General features: G+C 49.5%; 1 protein-coding gene across 2 annotated transcripts in view; it reads right to left on the bottom strand.

The window, feature by feature from the left end:
* Nucleotides 1-18232, bottom strand: part of LOC138293366 (FRAS1-related extracellular matrix protein 1-like) — an 892846-nt gene that overhangs the window by 628159 nt on the left and 246455 nt on the right. The window lies entirely within an intron of this gene.

The raw sequence follows: 18232 nt of genomic DNA, 5'->3' as shown, positions 1-18232 counted from the left end.
GTTTTCAGAACTTTCTCGATCTGGTAGTTTTTCCAGACAGCAGACTACCCAGCTCCAAAAATTCACCATTGCAAGTGGAATGATACTAGGAGTTAGTCAAACTCTCTTGGCTCATTTGTAAAAACAACACCCAAAAGAATCAAACATCCTCTTGCTTGCCATTGGGATGGGATGCCTTAGTGTGTAATGGAGCAGAAACACTATTCAGGTTTTAGGGGTGAGGGTGTGGTCTGATGTTAGACTGGGAATGCCCCACCCTGTTATTTTATTAAAAATATACATTTCTGCAATACAGTGGGCTTTCTGTCACCCCAGGGCAGACTGGGGGTAATTACCCCATCTGCCCCAGGTCTGTGGGGGGGGCAGAAAGAATGTTACACCATTTACTTGGAGTGGAGGCACAGCCATGCCCATGCCAAATCTCTGGCTTCTACTTGTCTTTCTGCCACCTCTCCCCGGGGGAAGATCAGTGGTAATTATCCCAATCTGCCCCTGGGGGGAGGGGGGAGGCAGAAAGACAGTTTCCACATTTTGGGAAACCCCCACCCTTACAAAAAAAGGAATCCCTCGTATCTAGCGGGCTATTTGCCCCCTGGGGCAGATCATGGTAATTGCCCCCATTTGCCCCCCAGGCAGGCAGAAAGACTATTTCACATTTTTATGGGGTAGTGGCAATTCCATGCTCATGCTGAGTAGCCCTCACCCCTGCAAATACATATATAAAAAAAAGTAAACCCTGGTGTCTAGTAGGCTTTCTGCCCCCGAAGGGCAGGTGTGTGTGTATTTTGGTCATTTGTGGGTGGTGTAAATACACACCACAACCCACATATGACACATAACTTCCAGTAGGTGCACTTTAGGCCCTATTTACAATGGGCTTAAGTAGACCAATTAGGTGGAACCAACTGTACAAGTTCCACTTTAAGGCCAGAACAAACACTCTGTTGCACTGAATAGCAGTGTTACAAGGTAGACTCCTCATACTAGAACAAATAGGGTCCAGAAAAAGGCAAATATTCTGGAGTTACCTTTCACAACAGATTTGCTACTTGCTTTATCAGTTAAAAACACTTTTAGTCTGAGTTGTTTTTAATTATCACTGCCCCAGATGTAACTTCGTCAAGTACAAGAGCATAGTACATGTTCATTAAGGGCCTGATTTAGATCTTGGCGGTAATGGACCCACCGTCAGCATTTCAACTGGAAACCTATCCGCCACCGTGAAGGTCCACCAGCCATATTTAGATGTTGGTGATCCCATAGACGAAAGCCTGCATTGGAACCGCTGTCTCCACCAAGAAACCTCACTCGCGTTGACGACAGGACAGGGAAAAGTGGCTGACGGCAGAACCCCAGACACGCAGATTTGGATGTGCCTTATCGCCACGACAAAAGTGGCGGTCCGACCTCTATGTTTGAGTTGGTGGATTGGAGAAAAGGAGTAATAACTCACCTTTTTCCCCCACTCAAACCCCATCTTCGACTGGACTTGACTGGACAACACCTGCCATCACTGCGGCCTCCGACCCACAGAGAAAACAGAACCCCCCATCACTGGATTCAAAGGCAGGGACGCTGCATTGTCAAGATACGTTGTGTGGGCACTGCACTGGAGGTTGGGGCCCCTGTAGGCATATACATGTCACAGTCATTTTTTAAAATCACTGTGACATGCATATCGGGGGTGCACAATGGTGTCACACATAGAAGGGGACACACTGGAACAACACGCATATCGCACACACATACAACTGTCATTGTTGTGTCACTATTCATTGCAAAATGAATGCAGGCATCACAATGAAGGTATACTCACACTGGACAATGGTGTCCATGTGTGCACATTGGAAGGGGACCTTTACAGGTAGGTTTGCGCTATCTGTTGTGTATGTGTGTTTGTACGTGTTTGTACGTGTGTGTGTGTGTGTATCTGTGTGGACTGGCTGTTTCAGGTGGAGGGAACTGGAGTGGGTAGTGAGATTGTGTCTCTATGTGTGTCTCTTGTATGCGAGGCCGATGTTGTTGTGCATGTTGTGCTGCTGTATGACACATTCAAGTGAGTGATGCTGTATGACTGATGTTGCCGTGCTGTGTGCAGTTGTTCTTGTGTGTATGTTAGTTTGTGTAGCTGAGTGTGTAGTTGTGTTGTTTGTTGTGGTTGTGTCATGCGTGGGTGCAGTGTCAATGATGTGTGTATGTTGTGTCACGGATGTATGTCAATGTGTGTTTTCAGCATGTACGGGATGTGTTGTGTTGGAATGGCAATGAGTTATTTTGTGTATGTGTATGAGTATGTGGTGTGTTGTGTAGTGTGTTGTGCAGGGGGACACATATGGCTAAGGGACAGAGTGTGTGTGTGTGTGTCACTTTGATCTACTCCATAGCAACTGCCTTTGAGCGAAGTCCATTGAGACCTGCCGCGGTCTCCCTCTGTCAGCAATCAGTCAACATTCAATCCACTTGCAGAACTGTAACATCTAAATGCGGTGGGCGAAACACAGTTGTCTTCACCGTCTTTGTGGGTCAACAGTCGTAGCACTGCCAAGATCTAAATCCGGTCCTAATTTTCATCCATAAGGACTGGGTTTCATCCAATGCAGGGCATGTGTAACATTGTGTTACATCGTAATGTGAAATGTACAGAGAGTGAAACACTGTTTCAGAACATCACTGGTGATATCATAATGCAAACTACGCACTACACTTACGTTATGCTTGGGATAAGCTTCTAGATCATATTTTATGTGCAGTTTACACTGGGGATTACTTTTAAAATTGTATCATAGTGAAATCTGTGCTTTTATTCACCATTTATGTCTTCTTCAGACATACTTACCGTGGTTGACAGATCTTTGCTGATGTCCACTACTGTGATACAGATGATAGGACATCTATCCAGATGTATATGTTACATGTCTCTCTGAAATTCTATGCTGGCTGGACTTTACTAATCTCCCTGTTTCTTAATTGCTAATTATCATTATTCTAAATGAATAGCTTTGGAAATCATTCCATAATCCAGAGGGGAGTTTTCATTTTTGTGTCTGTAGTCATGTGTTATGCTGCATTGCTATTTAGTGAGACACCGTATATCACAACACACTGCTCTAACATCTATGGGTACTAGATCAATGCTTTAAATATATAATTAGTGTACCTCTTGAAGTTGATGATTTTAGTCCCATTCCCAAGTGGTATTCCACATAATAAATCAATTTTAAGATTATGGTGATGAATCTACTCATTCTCCAGAAATGTCAACACATCAGTAATAATGTAAAGTATATTTGCCAGTAGGTGTCCATGTACAAGTTTACATATGAAGGTGTCATATGCTCTCCCATTACGTTTTCTCCCATCATGGTTGGAGCTAAAGAATTTCTAACATAAAAACCCATTTATTATTGAATGGCATGTAGAAGAAGTCACAACTTTCCCTCTTTCTTGCACTCAATAATTTTACCATGAATGCAAACAGAATTGGGCACAGAGGTGCACTACATTTGGATATAATTAGTGATGAGGAAGTTAAACAGAAGACAAAGGGGGTCATTACGACCTCGGCGGTCTTTTTTCAAGACCGCCGAGGGACCGCCGTGCGGAAGACCGCCTGTGCAGGCGGTTTGCCGCTCGGCCTATTATGACTGTTGGCAGCTCTCCGTCCCTTTACGGATGGAGAGCCGCCAACAGCCATACTGGCGGGAGGCGGGGAAGTGGAGGTTGCTCCACCGCCACGCTAACAGAACACCGCCCAGCGAATCACGTCTTGTGATTCGCCGTGGCGGTGTCCTGTGGGCGGTGTGGTGTCAGCGGAGCTGCCCCATGGCTCCCGTCCCCTCCCGGAGGATCGACGGAACAGATAAGTCGATCGTCCGTTACGGGAGGGGGGGGGGTGTTGGGTGTTGTGTGCGTGCATGGGGGTGTGCGTGTGTGTATGTAGAGGGGGGGGTGAGTGCGTGTATGCTTGCGGGGGTGTTGTGTGTATGGGAATGAGTGCGTGTACGTCTGTGCGTATGTCTGTATGGATGTGTGCGTGTATGTTTGAATGTGGTTGTGCGTGATTGACTGTGTGTGTGGATTTGGCATGTATGTCGGGGTGTGTGTGTGTTGGTGGTGCCTGCATGCGTGTTGGGTGTGTGTGAGTTATGTGCTGTTGGGGGTCGGGGTGGGGAGGGGTTCCCTGCCACCTTTGGGGGGTGGCAGGAGTGGTGGGGGGTGTAGGGGAGGGAGTCGGGGTGGGGGAGACCCCTATCAGTGCCAGGGAAGGAATTCCCTGGCACTGATAGTGCTTACCGCCATGGGTTTCATGGCGGTTCAAACTGCTGGAAATCCACGGTGGTAAGCCGGGTCCAAATACCGCCGGCAGTATATTGACGGCCGCTGGGCTGGAGACCCAGGTCTCCAGCCCGGTGGGCGGAACAGAGAACCGCCATCCGCCAGGGCCGTAATGACCCCCAAAGTGTCATGACCCCCTCTTGTGCCCACTGTACTGTGGATTTTGCACTCAGAACTCATGTTAACTTTCCCATGTGGCACCTCACGTCCTCCTGCAACACTCCCAGAACTGTTCACACCCTTAAACCTCCTGTACCGTTGTTCCCTCTGTTTGCACTCTTGTAAGAGAACCATGTGTTTCCTGGTTAATTAGCTCCATTCACCATTACCTATTGACTGTAACCATTTATGCTTATTTGTTCCATCTGCCTTGGTTATTGGCTCCATTTGCCATGACCTAGTGCACTTTAGTTCCACCTGCCATGGTTAATTGATTCAAACCGCCACTTGCACCTGCCATCAGCTAAGGACACATCAATTATTTTAACATGCGCTCTCCCCAGGTTTCATTTGGAACTTTCTGGCCTTCCATGTGAGACATAGGCCTTTCTGGAACAGTCTCTCCCATCGGGTATAAATACCCCATCTGATCCTGAGTCTGGGCTTGGCCTCATTCCAGTCCTGCACAAGCATCTTCCTTGTATTCACCTTCTGAGTTGCATCAGAACCCTCAAGCACTCTAGTCTTCTAAGCCTGCCTGTTGATCCTGTGATCCTGACTCCGTCGATGTTTCCAGTGTCTTCATGTCCAGAGCTACGATTCCACTGTCTCTTGGGCTTCTTGCACCACAGTCTCCAGTCTTTCTCCAGATTCCAGTTGAAGAGCTAAATACAAGGCTAAGTACTTGACTCTCATGTTAGTGTGCACTAATTCATAGATAAATTTGAGATTAAACCAAGACTGAGTTCTTTGAAAGTGAAGACCCGTTCTTGTAAATCTAAACTTTTTTGTTTCTACATTTCTAAAAGTCCTAGCTCTCCCGGCATGCTTCCTCTTGGGTGCTCCGAACATTAACTGCATCAGAACTGAAGGTCTCCACATCAGTATTTCTTGACCAGTTTTGTATTAAGAACATGGAAAGACTTGGGAGTGCACAATCTATAAATTTGAGTTTGAACTCAACATTGTATGTTAAGACATTCTTGGGAGTGCCAGAAACTCCAGCTTCCTTTTGAATTGTACCAGCTCTCAAACATTATTTGTGATGAAGTCTAGAAGTGTTATATTATTGTAAATAACTGTTTAAACACAATTGCCCTCATTGCAAGTTTGGCTGTCTTTTGGCAAGACCGCCAGGGTGGCAGCCGCCAAAAGACCGGCATGTTGGCAGTAATCTGACCACCGTATTAAGAGTCACACAAAAAAGACCACCGCTTAACAGCCACAAATCCGACACTGCCAGGACTCAGGAAGCGGGGGAAGAAGAGATGGTTCCACCACCAGCACCGCCGTGCCGACAACCTTCCACCCACCAGATTTCGACCCGCAGTTCTTCCATGGTGGAAAACCAATGGCAGTCTGAACCAGCGTGCTCACAACTCACTCTTGTCAGAAAAGAACACCACATTGGACAGTTCGAATACCCCACACCTGACACATACACACACCAGGTATACTGTTAGAAATGGGATCTTTAGTTAGCAGAGGTATAACCCTTGTCCAAGTAGGGACCACAATCCTAGGAAGGGTAAGTCACACACAATCCAAACTATCCTGTGGCCACCCTTTGGTAGCTTGGCACTGAGCAGTCAGGCTTAACTTAGAAGGCAATGTGTAAAGTATTTGTTCAATAGATCATAGAGTAACAGAGTGAAAACACCACAAAAATACACCACACAGGTTTAGAAAAATATAGGATATTTATCTGGTTAAATTAAAGTCAAAACAATAAAGATTCAATAAGCACACGTTGAGATATCACTTATGTAAGATTAAAAAGAGTCTTAAAACTTAGAAATCAACAGTTGTCTCTTATTTGCAAAAAGTACCTGGTTTGCGTCAAAAATAATATGCACAGAAACCACAGAGGAGGAGATGTGTGGAAAAATAGGGTGTGCGTCGGAATTTGCTGCACGGCACAGACCATGTATTGTTTCTTTCCATGCTGCAAGGGGCTTTGCATTGATTTCCGGCGTGCAGTCTTGGTTCCTCACTGCGATGTGGGGATCTTTTTGACACCCAGGAATGATGCGGGGAAAATCCTGGGAGTGTGGGAAGAAGTCACAGGCATTGCATTGATCCGGTAGGCGACGCGTCAAATTTTCTGTTGCACAGCAGGTGCTGCACCAATTCTTCACACTGGAAGTTGGGCTGCATTGTTCCGGTTCTGCTGTGTGTTGATCTGGTAAGTTGTGTGTCAAATTTTCGGCCGCAAGGCAGGCACTGCATCGATTTTTCACTTGGGAAACTGGGCTGCATTGTTCTAGTTCGGCTGCACAGCGATTTTCTCATCACGAGGCAGGCTGTGCATCATTTCCGGCAGGTTGTGCATAGATTTTCAGTGCACCAGTAGTTTCCTCGAGAGTTAAAGGCCATCATTATGACATTGGCGGTAAATCCCACTTACCGCCACGCTGACTGCCACCAACATACCGCTGCTGCAGCGGATATTCGTTCACCATATTATGACATACATACACCAATCCGTCACTATTCAGCCACATACACAAATCAGCCACATCAAAGGTCAGTGATAAACTGGCGGTATCAAAACCCACACCGCTACGCCAACAGAACTACGCCCATCACATTATGACCCACTAATCACCACAGCGGGTATTCAATGGCGGTAAACCATACATGTGGACACACACAAACAAAACACTACCACATTGGACAATTCAAACAACACACACCTGACACCCATACACACACCACACCAACACCACTATAAAACAGCCACCGACATTACCCACAACCCCTTATGAATACAAATCATTGGCACAAGACTGACACCACAACCACAGACAAAACCAGAGCCACACACTACCTACACCTGTACACCACCCTCACACCCTACATCACACACCCAAACACATCACCCTACACACCCTCATCTACCTAACTCACACAATACCCATGGCACCACAAAGACATCCCAGATTCTCAGAGGAAGAGCTAAGGGTCATGGTGGAGGAAATCATCAGGGTGAAGAAGCAGTTATTTGGAGCAGAGGTGCAGCAGATATCGATAGCAAGAAAGATGGAGCTATGGCGGAGAATCGTGGACAGGCTGAAAGCCGTGGGACAGCACCCAAGAACTAGGGATGACATCAGGAAAAGGTGGAACGACCTATGGGGGAAGGTACGTTCCATTGCAGCAAGACACCAGCTCGCAGTACAGAGGACTGGCGGTGAACCCCCTCCTCCTCCCCCACAACTAACAACATTGGGAGGAGCAAGTCTTGGCAATCATGCAACCTGAGGGCCTGGCCGGAGTAGGAAGAGGACTGAATTCTGGTAAGTCAACTCTATACTACTACTACCCTCTAACGTAGGGTGGCCGTTCAAGAACAACAGACTGCTTGTCTCTTTAAGTAAGTATGGTTTATTTGTTCTTTTTACAGAGTACTTTTCGTTTCTGTGGGTTGATCTACGGTAGGGTTGAATAGCCGTCTTCTCTCTTCTAAACGCTAATTTCGTCTTCTTTGGTCTTCTCTTTCCATAGGCCTCTCGGGAAGCGTGTGGGGACAGAAGAAGAATAGGGATGGTAAGTGCTTATATATATATATATATCTCCCTCTCTCCCTCTCTCCCTCTCTCCCTCTCTCCCTGTCTCCCTCTCTCCCTCTCTCACTCCCTCACTCCCTCACTCACTCCCTCTCTCCCTCACTCACTCCCTCTCTCCCTCACTCCCTCTCCCTCTCCCTCACTCCCTCTCCCTCTCCCTCTCTCCCTCTCCCTCTCCCTCTCCCTCTCCCTCTCCCTCTCTTTTCTTTTCCTGTCTCCTGTCTCAACAATTACTTCCTTTGGCGCTCTTTCTTTCCTTTGCTCTAGTATGGTCTTATCATGCTGTTTCTCCTTCAGCCTGCTTTCCTTGTCTCACTCGTTTTTCCCTGCTTCCTGCAGGTAGGGCTTCTCTTTTCTCTCTTTTCTCTTTGTATATATTCTTCTCACGGCTATCCGTGGTTTTCTCTTCTCTTCTCCCTTTCTTCCTTCTCTTTACTTCTTACTGTCCGGGGTTTATTTACTTCTCACTGTTTTCCCTCTTCCTTACCGCCTGGTCTGATTCTTTATTCCTTTTCTCTCTCTTAGGTTGCCTTTCTAATCCCCTGCATTTTGTTTCTTCCTCTCTACCCGTTTCCTACCCTGTTTTCCCACCCTCTCGTGCGTGTTTGTGTGAGTGCCCGTGATTCCCTTCCTCCGCCCACCTCCAGCCCCTTCTCACGTTTAAAAGCCCGTACCTGGTTTGGCCACGCTTCTCCAGAAGCGTGGCGGCTCATGCGTGGGCTTCCCGGGGCCAGCAGTCTTCGTCCCTGGGTTAGGACTGTGGAGGTGTCGGTTCTGGTCCTCTCGCCTCCCAGGGTTTCCAGGTGTCTCCCGCGTCTTCTCCTCCGTGGCGGCTCCTTCCCGCGTCAGGCTTCTCTCCGGTCGGTTCAATCAGGATACTCCTTACGATCGTCGATTTCCGAGGTGGAAGGGCCCCTCCTTTTAAAGCCCTTCCTTCCCGCGAGCGTTGCGGGAAGCCAATGGGCAGGCTGGCCCTGTGGGCTACTTCCGTGCTGTCAGTGGCAGAGACAGCACAAGTCATGGTTGTGTGCGGGTCAACACCGATCGACCCGTCACACCCCCCTACCTGCATGCCATCACATACCCCCACCCTCACCCTCACTCCACCACTTCCCACATACCCCACCATCACATCTCACTCATCCCAATGCCAAGCCCTGCATGTCATACCAATGCATGGACACCACTCACAGACCTGCATGGACACCTATCACAAAAGCATGAGCACTAGAGAGAATCAGCTATCCCACCACATACCAATGTACACAAGTGAAAACTGCCAGGGCAAATACAAACAAAGAGGGCAAGCCACGGATGCACAATATGTCAGACACAGAAACAATAACACAGAATTTCCATCCTCACAGGTACCCCAGCCAATGTCAGTTGAGAGGAGGTGCCAGAAGTATCCAGCCCCCCCACAGAAGAGGCCCACAGTGATGACAGCAACTTTGGATTTCAGGATCTGGATGATCAACCTGGCCCATCAGGGGCCTCTGGACAGTCGGTTACCCAGGCCTAGTCACACACCACCACAGAGCCTCCCCCATCAGGAAACACCACCATAGCACTCACCCAGCGTACCCATACCTCTGTCCCAAGGACACATCAATCAGCAGTGTGTCCACCTCTACATGGACCCCAGGCCACACCTCACACCCAAGACAATCAGGGACCTGGGGTCAGTGGGAACATGGTTCAGGGGACAGAGGCACAGGTCAACAGGGAAACTGGGAGAATGGCTGTGTGCCAGGGGGAGGGCAGGCTCAGGGAACCGAATCTCCATGAGGCACTCTCCGAGATCCTGGGAGCCTACCAACATTCCCAGGAGACATGATGGGCCAGATCCTGGACAATGTGCAGGAGAACAGGCGGCTGCAGGAGGGACAGTACCAGGGGATCAGGGAGGACTTGAAGGCCATCAACACCACCTTGGTCTCCATAGCAGGGGTGCTGGCAGACATGGCCAATATTATGAGGGAGGCAGTCCCACAACAGCGGGCCCCTGCCACTAGCCAGACATCCGAACTGCCTTCCACCTCCGCTGCCGCTAGTGGACAGGAGGCTCCGCCAGAGGACCAAAAGGCCACCAGCACACCTCCCCCTGCAAAAGGAGAACCACCCTGCAAACGTTCCCTGCGATCCAGACAGAAGCCAGAGACACTTGCCAAGACCCCCGCCAGGAAATGAGAATCTCCTGATTGTCACCCTTGTGTCCCACTCTGTCACCCTGTCCGCCTTGAACTGCCATTGCTTTCCTTCCTATGTCCCCTTGAACAATGTATCTGTGCTACACATAGACGGGAACAGTACCCTGGATTTTCCTCCATCATCACCTCATCCTATTGCACTTGCCCATCTTTTACCTAGCATTTCAATAAACACCCTTGAAAAAAATAGATGTATGGAGTATGTCATATTTTCCAAATGTGTATTCATTTAAACAGGTTCAAAGAATGCAATTCAACTGTTCAGTAAATGAGCATATGTTAAAGACCTGTAGCTGGCTGCAGTGATCACACCTGGAACTACTGTGAGGCACCAAAATCTGTTAAATGAATTGCCAAAGGGTACAGTAAGTGGGCACAGAAGTGGGAAATAACAGCATGTCAGTGGCATAGACATTAAATATAATTATAATGAAATGTGAAGTAACGCTGTCTTACCTGTGTGTCATTCGAAGTACTGTCTGATGACTGCTGTTCTGTTGTCCTCATCCTCATCCTCTACCTCCTCATCCTCACTGTCCACAGGGTCCGCTGCTGCCACATGGGCATCTCCAGCCTCCTCCTCCTGCAGAAAAGGCACATGGCGTCTCAGGGCAAGGTTGTGCAACATGCAGCATGACACTATTATCTGGCACACCTTCTGGGGTGAGTAGCACAGGGATCCATCTGTCAGATGCAGGCATCTGAACATGGCATTCAGGAGGCCAAAGGTCCTTCTATAATCCTTCTGGTTCACCCATGTGCCTAATTGTAACGCTCATCTGCCCTTGTCCTGGCATTCCTCACAGGGTTCAGCAGCCAAGATAGGTTGGGGTAACCAGAGTGACCTGCAAATATTGAGGGACAACATTAAGCCACACACTATTCTATATGGCCCACACCATACCCATACACCAACATATACTTGATGGGAACCAGAGCTCACCTATTAGCCACACACTGTGTCTCTGTAGTTGGCCCATCACATTTGGGATGCTGCTATTCCTCAGGACAAAGGCATCATGCACCGACCCAGGATACTTAGCATTGACGTGGGAGAAGTACTGGTCCGCCAAGCACACCATCTGTACATTCATAGAGTGGAAACTCTTATGATTTCTGTACACCTGTTCTTTCTGACGGGGGGCTAATGTAATATGTGTTCCATCAATCGCCCCTGTTATGTAGGGGATATGTCCTATTGCATAGATCTCGGCCTTCACTGTGGCCAAATCTTCCACCTGGGGAAATACAATGTAGCTGCACATGTGTTTAATCAGGGCTATGGTCACCACTATTGAGAACATTGGCTGTGACATTCCTTCTGCCAAGCACACTGTCACTTGGAAAGAAGCAGTTGCCAGGAAATGGAGCACAGATAGAACTTGCCCAAGAGGGGGATCCCAGTGGGGTGACGGATAGCAAATATTAGGTCATGCTCCAATTGTGCACACAGCTCTGTGACCGTGGCCCTGTCCAGTCTATAGGTGAGGATAATGTGCCTGTCCTCCAGTGTTGCCAAGTCCACGAGGGGTCTATACACGGGTGTATGTCTCCATCTCCTATTCATCCACAGCTGTATCAATCTATGGGGCAAAAGAGTGAGGAACCGGTCACAAACTGAATAATCAAGCTACAACAGAACATTGCATGCTGTTAATTTGTAATGGGTCAGTGTGAATTGTCCAGTATGTCCAAATTTAAACAGTGACGCAACAATTATCCAGGGTTTGCCTCCTAACCCTGAAATGGCATCCGCCTGTCCTGTGTGGAGGGACAGGTGGAAGTGAGGTAATTCTGCTGACATTGTGCGCCGTTGCGGGAGGAGGTCGGGAACCACCATGCAACTTCTCATTGGATAACATTGGGCCCTATGGGTTACAGTGGCCAAGGGTGATCTACGCCGGGAGTGACGGTATGCACTGCCGCGGACGTGACAGCCATTTTATATCAGATTCCTCACTTGCACCCTGATCTTCAACAGGAGAGGACCTATACTGCATGTGCTGCTGTGACCTGTGTCTGGAACCTACCATGGCCCGTGTGATTGGGGAAAGGGCCCCTGCCTTCACATCAGCAGAGTTGGAGAGAATGGTGGCTATGGGCCCCCAGACCAACACGTGGGTACACTGTGGGCACGATGCATGTGGCATGAATGCATGGAGTGGTGTGTGTGAAGGCCTCGTGTAAGGGGGGTGGGTGGATGTCCTCTGGGAAGCGTATTGGTTGTGTGCTGGGCCATGTGTGTGTAAATGGTGATGTGAAGGGGTATGGTGGGCCATAAGTGTAACAGGCAAGACTGTCTGACTAATACTATTTTCCTGTCTGCATTGCCTCTGCAGGTCAGCGCCCATCAAAAGAAGGGTATATGGCATACCATCGCCAAGGAGGTGCAGACCCTGGGTGTCTACAGCAGGTGGAGCACCCACTGTTGGAAATGGAGGGAGGACCTGAGACACTGGCCATAGAAGACCGCAGAGGCCTAGCTGAGATGGCCTCCCAACGAGGAAGGGGTGCCCGTCGAACCCTGACCCCCCTGATGGCCCACATACTGGCGGTGGCCTATCCTGAGCTGGATGGGTGCTTGAGGGCATCACAGCAGCCACAAGGGGGTGAGTACAGTGCCCATCATTACTTCTAACGCCTGGTGGAGGGGACCGGGTGGAGGATGTGTGTCAGTGGGTGCCCCTAGGCCAGGCCTGACATTGCAGCTTAGGTCCGCTGGTGGCCAGGGTTTTGAAGGGATAGTCCTGCTACCTAGCTCTTAGCCATCCACTACTGGTCAGGGCTGCGTGGATCCCAGGTGTGCTGGATTTGGTGGTGTGTGCCCCTAAGCATGCCTTGGTGGCTAGCAATATCACTGGTAGTGCAATGCATAGTGCGTAGGCTTGTTCCCTGTGTGAGAGAGTGCTGTGTACGCCAACAGTGGTGTTGGTGCAGCCATTAACCAAGTATATCCTTTGTCTCTTCCCCCCCTTCGTGTTTTGTCACCCTGTCTTTATGTGCATTAGCATCATCTGGCGGAGGAGCAGAGGCACCGGCGACAGAGGGGGCTGCATCCCACAGGACCCAGGAGGCAGAGTTCAGCGACGCTGAGGGCACCAGTGGGACAGAGGGCGAGGGGAACACCACAGCGGAGACTGGAGGGGGCAGTTCTGACACAGATACCTCCTCCGATTGAAGCTCCCTGGTGGTGGCAGACACCTCTGTGACCACCTCAGCTACAGGTAGAGCCGCCACCCCTGTACCAGCACTGCCCTCCCAGCAGCCCCTCATCAAGTTGGCCATGCCCGCTCACCCTGGAGGGTGGCATCTCCTTTGCCCCAGGCACCTCAGGCCCTGCCTCAGTGAGCCCTGCTGCCCTGAGTGAGGAGGCCATTGACCTACTGAGATCCATCTCTGTAGGGCAGTCAACCATTGTAAATGCCACCCAGGGGCTGGCAGCCCAGATGCCACAGACTAATGCATTCCTGGAGGGCATTCACACTGGACTGGCGGCCCAACAGAGATCAATCCAGACTCTGGCCTTCTCTCTGATGGCAGCCATTGTCCCTGTTTCCACCCTCCAACTTCCTCTTCCCAATCTGAATCTGAATCTCCTCAACCCCAACCTATCCCAAGCACACAGGCAGACGAGCATGCACACAAGACAACAAACAAGAGTGGTTCTGGCAAACACAAGCACCACACTTCATCCCACAAGCACTCACACAAACACCATCCAGATGCAGAAATACCAACATACACAATTCCCACTGTCTCCCCCTCCTCCTCCACCTCCCTCGTGTTCCGTCTACATTCACACCTGCATGCACTACACCATCATCCCCTACCAGCATCACCACCACACCTAGCAGAACACACACCTCACTGGCAGACACCGCCACAACAGCCATGCATATGTCCCCTGTGTCCTCTCCCACTGTGTCTGTGCCCCCCTCCCAAGGTACACAAACGCAAGCACTCCGACACCCAACAGCCATCCACCTCACAACAACATCCAGCCCATGCACCTGCACCCAAAATCAGCAGACATACACCTCCTACAACTACTCCCTCTTCCCAGCCCAGTGTCCCTAAAAAACTTTTCCTATCCACCATTGACCTCTTCCCTCCCCCTCCCCCCCCCTCCTGCACGTCTGGCCAAGGTGGGAAGAACCCAGCCAAGCACTTCAGCCACACTTTCCACGGGTCCAGTCGTCACCATGTCCACTCGTGGTGGGAAAGGAGCCAGGGCACGTCCTGAGAGTGAAAGAGCCTTCACCAGACAGCCTCAAGGGAAAGGATACTGCCCCAGCTGCTGCTAGGAAGAGCAAGGAGCCTGTCCCAGCTGCATCCAGGAAAAGCAAGGAGCCTGCACCAGCAACTGCCAGGAAGAGTAAGGAGCCTGCACCAGCTACTGCCAGGAAGAGCAAGGAGCCTGCACCAGCTGCTGCCAAGAAGAGCAGGGAGCCTGCACCAGCTGCTGCCAGGGAGAGCAGGGAGCCTGCACCAGCTGCTGCCAGGAAGACTAAGGAGCATGTCCCAGCTGCTGCCAGGAAGAGCAAGGAGCCTGCACCAGCAGGCAGGAAGAGCAAGGGGCCTGGGGCTGGAACTGTGATGGAGCCACCACCACCAACCACCACGGAGAAGCTGTCCGAGGCTGCAGGGGATGGGCAGGAGCTTCCCCCCACCAGCAGCAGCAACAACACCAGCACCAGCAACACCACTGATCAGCAGTCCGAGGCTGCAGGGGATGGGCAGGAGCTTCCCCCCACAAGCAGCAGCAGCGGCACCACCACCACGGAGCAGCTGTCCGAGGCTGCAGGGGATGGTCAGGAGCCACTGAGCAGCCGTCACCGCCGGCGAACGGTATGTAGTCCTGCCACCATGGGCTGCTGTGCGGCCTGCCCCTGCAAATCCAGTGGGTATGACACCCACCTGAGAGACTGTGACCTTGCACTCCCCAGGATCAAGAGCACAGGGCACGAGGCCCCCTTCAGAATCAGTGGGGAAGACACCCACCAACCGCAGCCTCTCAGGATCAAGAGCACAGGGTACGATGCCCCCTCCAGAACCAGTTGGGAAGACACCCACCAACACCAGCCTCCCCAGGACCAAGCACAGGGCATGTTGCCTTCTCCAGAGCATGTGGGCAAGTCACCCACTCAAGAGAGTGTGGCCTTGCACTCCCCAGGACCACGCACAGGGCATATTGCCGCCTCCAGAACCAGTTCTTCCCTGTATCTCCAATGGGTAGTCCTTTCACATCTGTGCAGTGTTTCTGCGAGGCTTTTGATGTCGCTGGAACCGCCCCAGAAAAGGTGTCAGTTTCCAGGGTCATATCTTGGTGGGCGGAACATTGACTTTCGCCTGGCTGTAGGTGGCTACTGCCGTGGTGGCTATTGTTTCAAACCTGGCGGTCAGTGTGGTAAAGTGGCTGTCTATTGGAGATCTATCCGCCATGATCATAATTTGGCTGTAATTACCGCCAGCCTGTTTGAGGTATTACTGCCACTTTTACACCAACTGCCGGGGTTGTAATGAGGGCCAAAGTCTTTTTGGCCCTGAGACTTCAGAAAACAAGAGGCAAGCTCAATCCAATTCCTTGGAGAGTACTTCTCAGCAAAGGCAAAGTCAGAGGGCAGCAAGGGAGCAGCACAACAGCAGTCCTTCTCAGCAAAGCAGTCTATATGAGTCCTTTGGGGAGCCAGGCAGTTCCTCTTGACAGGTTACAGGTTCAGGTCTAGAAGTGTCTAATTTGGTGAGGTTAGGGACCCAGTTTATATACCCAAATATGCCCTTAAAGTGGGGGGGGGGACTTGAAAGAGTGGTTTTGAAGTGCACAAGATCCCCTTCCGGTACAGGTCTGTCTGCCAGGGTCCCAGTAGGAGGTTTGACAGTCCATCGTGTGAGGGCAGGCCAGTAGCCTTTGAAATCTAAGTGTCAAGCCCTCCACCCTTCAAGCCCAGGAAGTCCCATTCAATAAGCAGATGAGTGCAGGTGTGACTGAGTGTCCTGTGTTTGTTGTTGTCTGGGTGAAACACAGAAGGCAGCTGTCAACCAGCCCAGCCCAGACAATGATTGGAGACATATTGTAAGGCACAGATGGATTTTAAGTGCAGAGAAATGCTCACTTTCTAAAAGTGGCAGTTCTAAAATAGTAATATAAAACCCAACCTCACCAATAAGCAGGATTTTCTATTACGATTCTGGCCATGCTAAATATGACCTGCTTATCCCTTTCTGGGCAGAATCTACCACTCAAACAGTATATGAGGGTAGCCCTAATGCTATCCTATGAAAGGAGCAGGCCTCACAGTAATGGAAAATGAATGTAGGAGTTTTCCACTACCAGGACACGTACATGTCCTGCCGTTTACCCACGTAGAACCCTGTTGTTAGTAGTACGCAGGAACGAGGTATGTTTTATGGATTTTATTCTGTGTAGCCATCGCCCATCAAACTTCACCCTCGATGCAATAGAATCACCTCCAACACCTTCCTCCATCCCACACCTTCCATTGCTATCATTGCTCTCCCCATCTCTATTGTACACAGAACTTTCAGTCTCAGCGAAACATTCTTCTTCATTGATCACACCGCCAGCTCCACCATCAATTGCATTCACATCAATGGGTTCTACAAAACTCCCACTCACAATGGACCTCGAACCCGTAAGATCCAATATACCACCTTTTCCAGGAGGACACTTTGCTAGTCTGTTAACATTCCAAACTCTGCCATCTTGTCTAACCGCTTTCTTATTGAACACCTTTACAACCTTTGTGGCTCTTCAAAACTTAGGCATGTCTTTTCTTATATATCCTGGCCTTCTTACCCTGACCCAATAACCTACAATTAATGTAGGCTCTCTCACCTTCCACTTTCTATCGTACGATTCCTTGCTCTTTTCCTGTTTTGACCTTACGTGATATTTAACTCGCTCAATATCAAGCACAACCAGTTGAACACCATTATCAGTCACAAGAAACTCAGGATACCCTTCCTTTGCAAAAACGTACTTAAGAAATTCAATGACCACACACGAGGTCACCTGCGGAACCAACTTTACTTCTGGCCATTTGGAATGGTAATTAACCAGCACCAAGGCAATCCTCGTATCATGAGGTAGAAACGAGAATGGACCAGAAACATCCAATCCTAATTTTTGTCATGGGGAATCTGGCCATGGTACAGGACGCAAAGGTGCAGGTACGGTCTTCAGCAATTTTTCAGCGTTAATACATACACTACACTCCCTAACCGTCCTTTCTGCCATCTTATCCATACCAGGCCACCAAAAAGAGGTACGTATCAGCTTTTTCATGGACGACATTCCTGGGTGACCAAGATAGGCCAAACTCCAAATCACAGATTGCATACCTATAGGTGGAATACACTTCCTCTTCTTAAATAAAAGATAATTTCTCAATTTCCAACTCCTCTCTTATCTTAAAGAAAGGAGCCACCTCTTCTAATATCTTTTCCTTCCTTGGCCAACCCAGTTTCACATAACCTTTGACTTGTTGTAAGACAGAGTCCTCTTGATCTTTCTCAAACCATTCCTTCTCCTCCACAGATTTAAACTCTTTAGCAATGAATTCAGACACTACAGAAACAATGTCTAAATCTCCTGACTCACCTCTATCTGCCTTATCAGGGGCTTCTTGAGGTAGACGCAACAAACAATCTGCCACTGAATTGCTTTTATCAGGCACATACTCCACATCAAAAGAATATTCTTGCAGTCTCGATATCAATCTTGCAATCCGAGCAGTAGCATTCCAACCACCACCAGGGGATAAAATGCCCACAAGAGGTTTGTGATCAGTACGAAGTACAAACCGTGACCCCCATATGTAGTTGCAAAAATGCTCAATTGCCCAAACACATGCAACCAACTCCTTCTCGATAACTGCATACCGCCTCTCCGCATCATTCAAAGTGCGAGAAGCAAATGTAACAATCCATTCATCCTTT

Source organism: Pleurodeles waltl, chromosome 4_2 (assembly GCF_031143425.1).
Source record: "Pleurodeles waltl isolate 20211129_DDA chromosome 4_2, aPleWal1.hap1.20221129, whole genome shotgun sequence".
In the NCBI taxonomy this organism is placed as follows: Eukaryota; Metazoa; Chordata; class Amphibia; order Caudata; family Salamandridae; genus Pleurodeles; species Pleurodeles waltl.
Note: the sequence above shows the minus strand (reverse complement) of the source record. Positions and strands in the feature narration are given on the sequence as shown.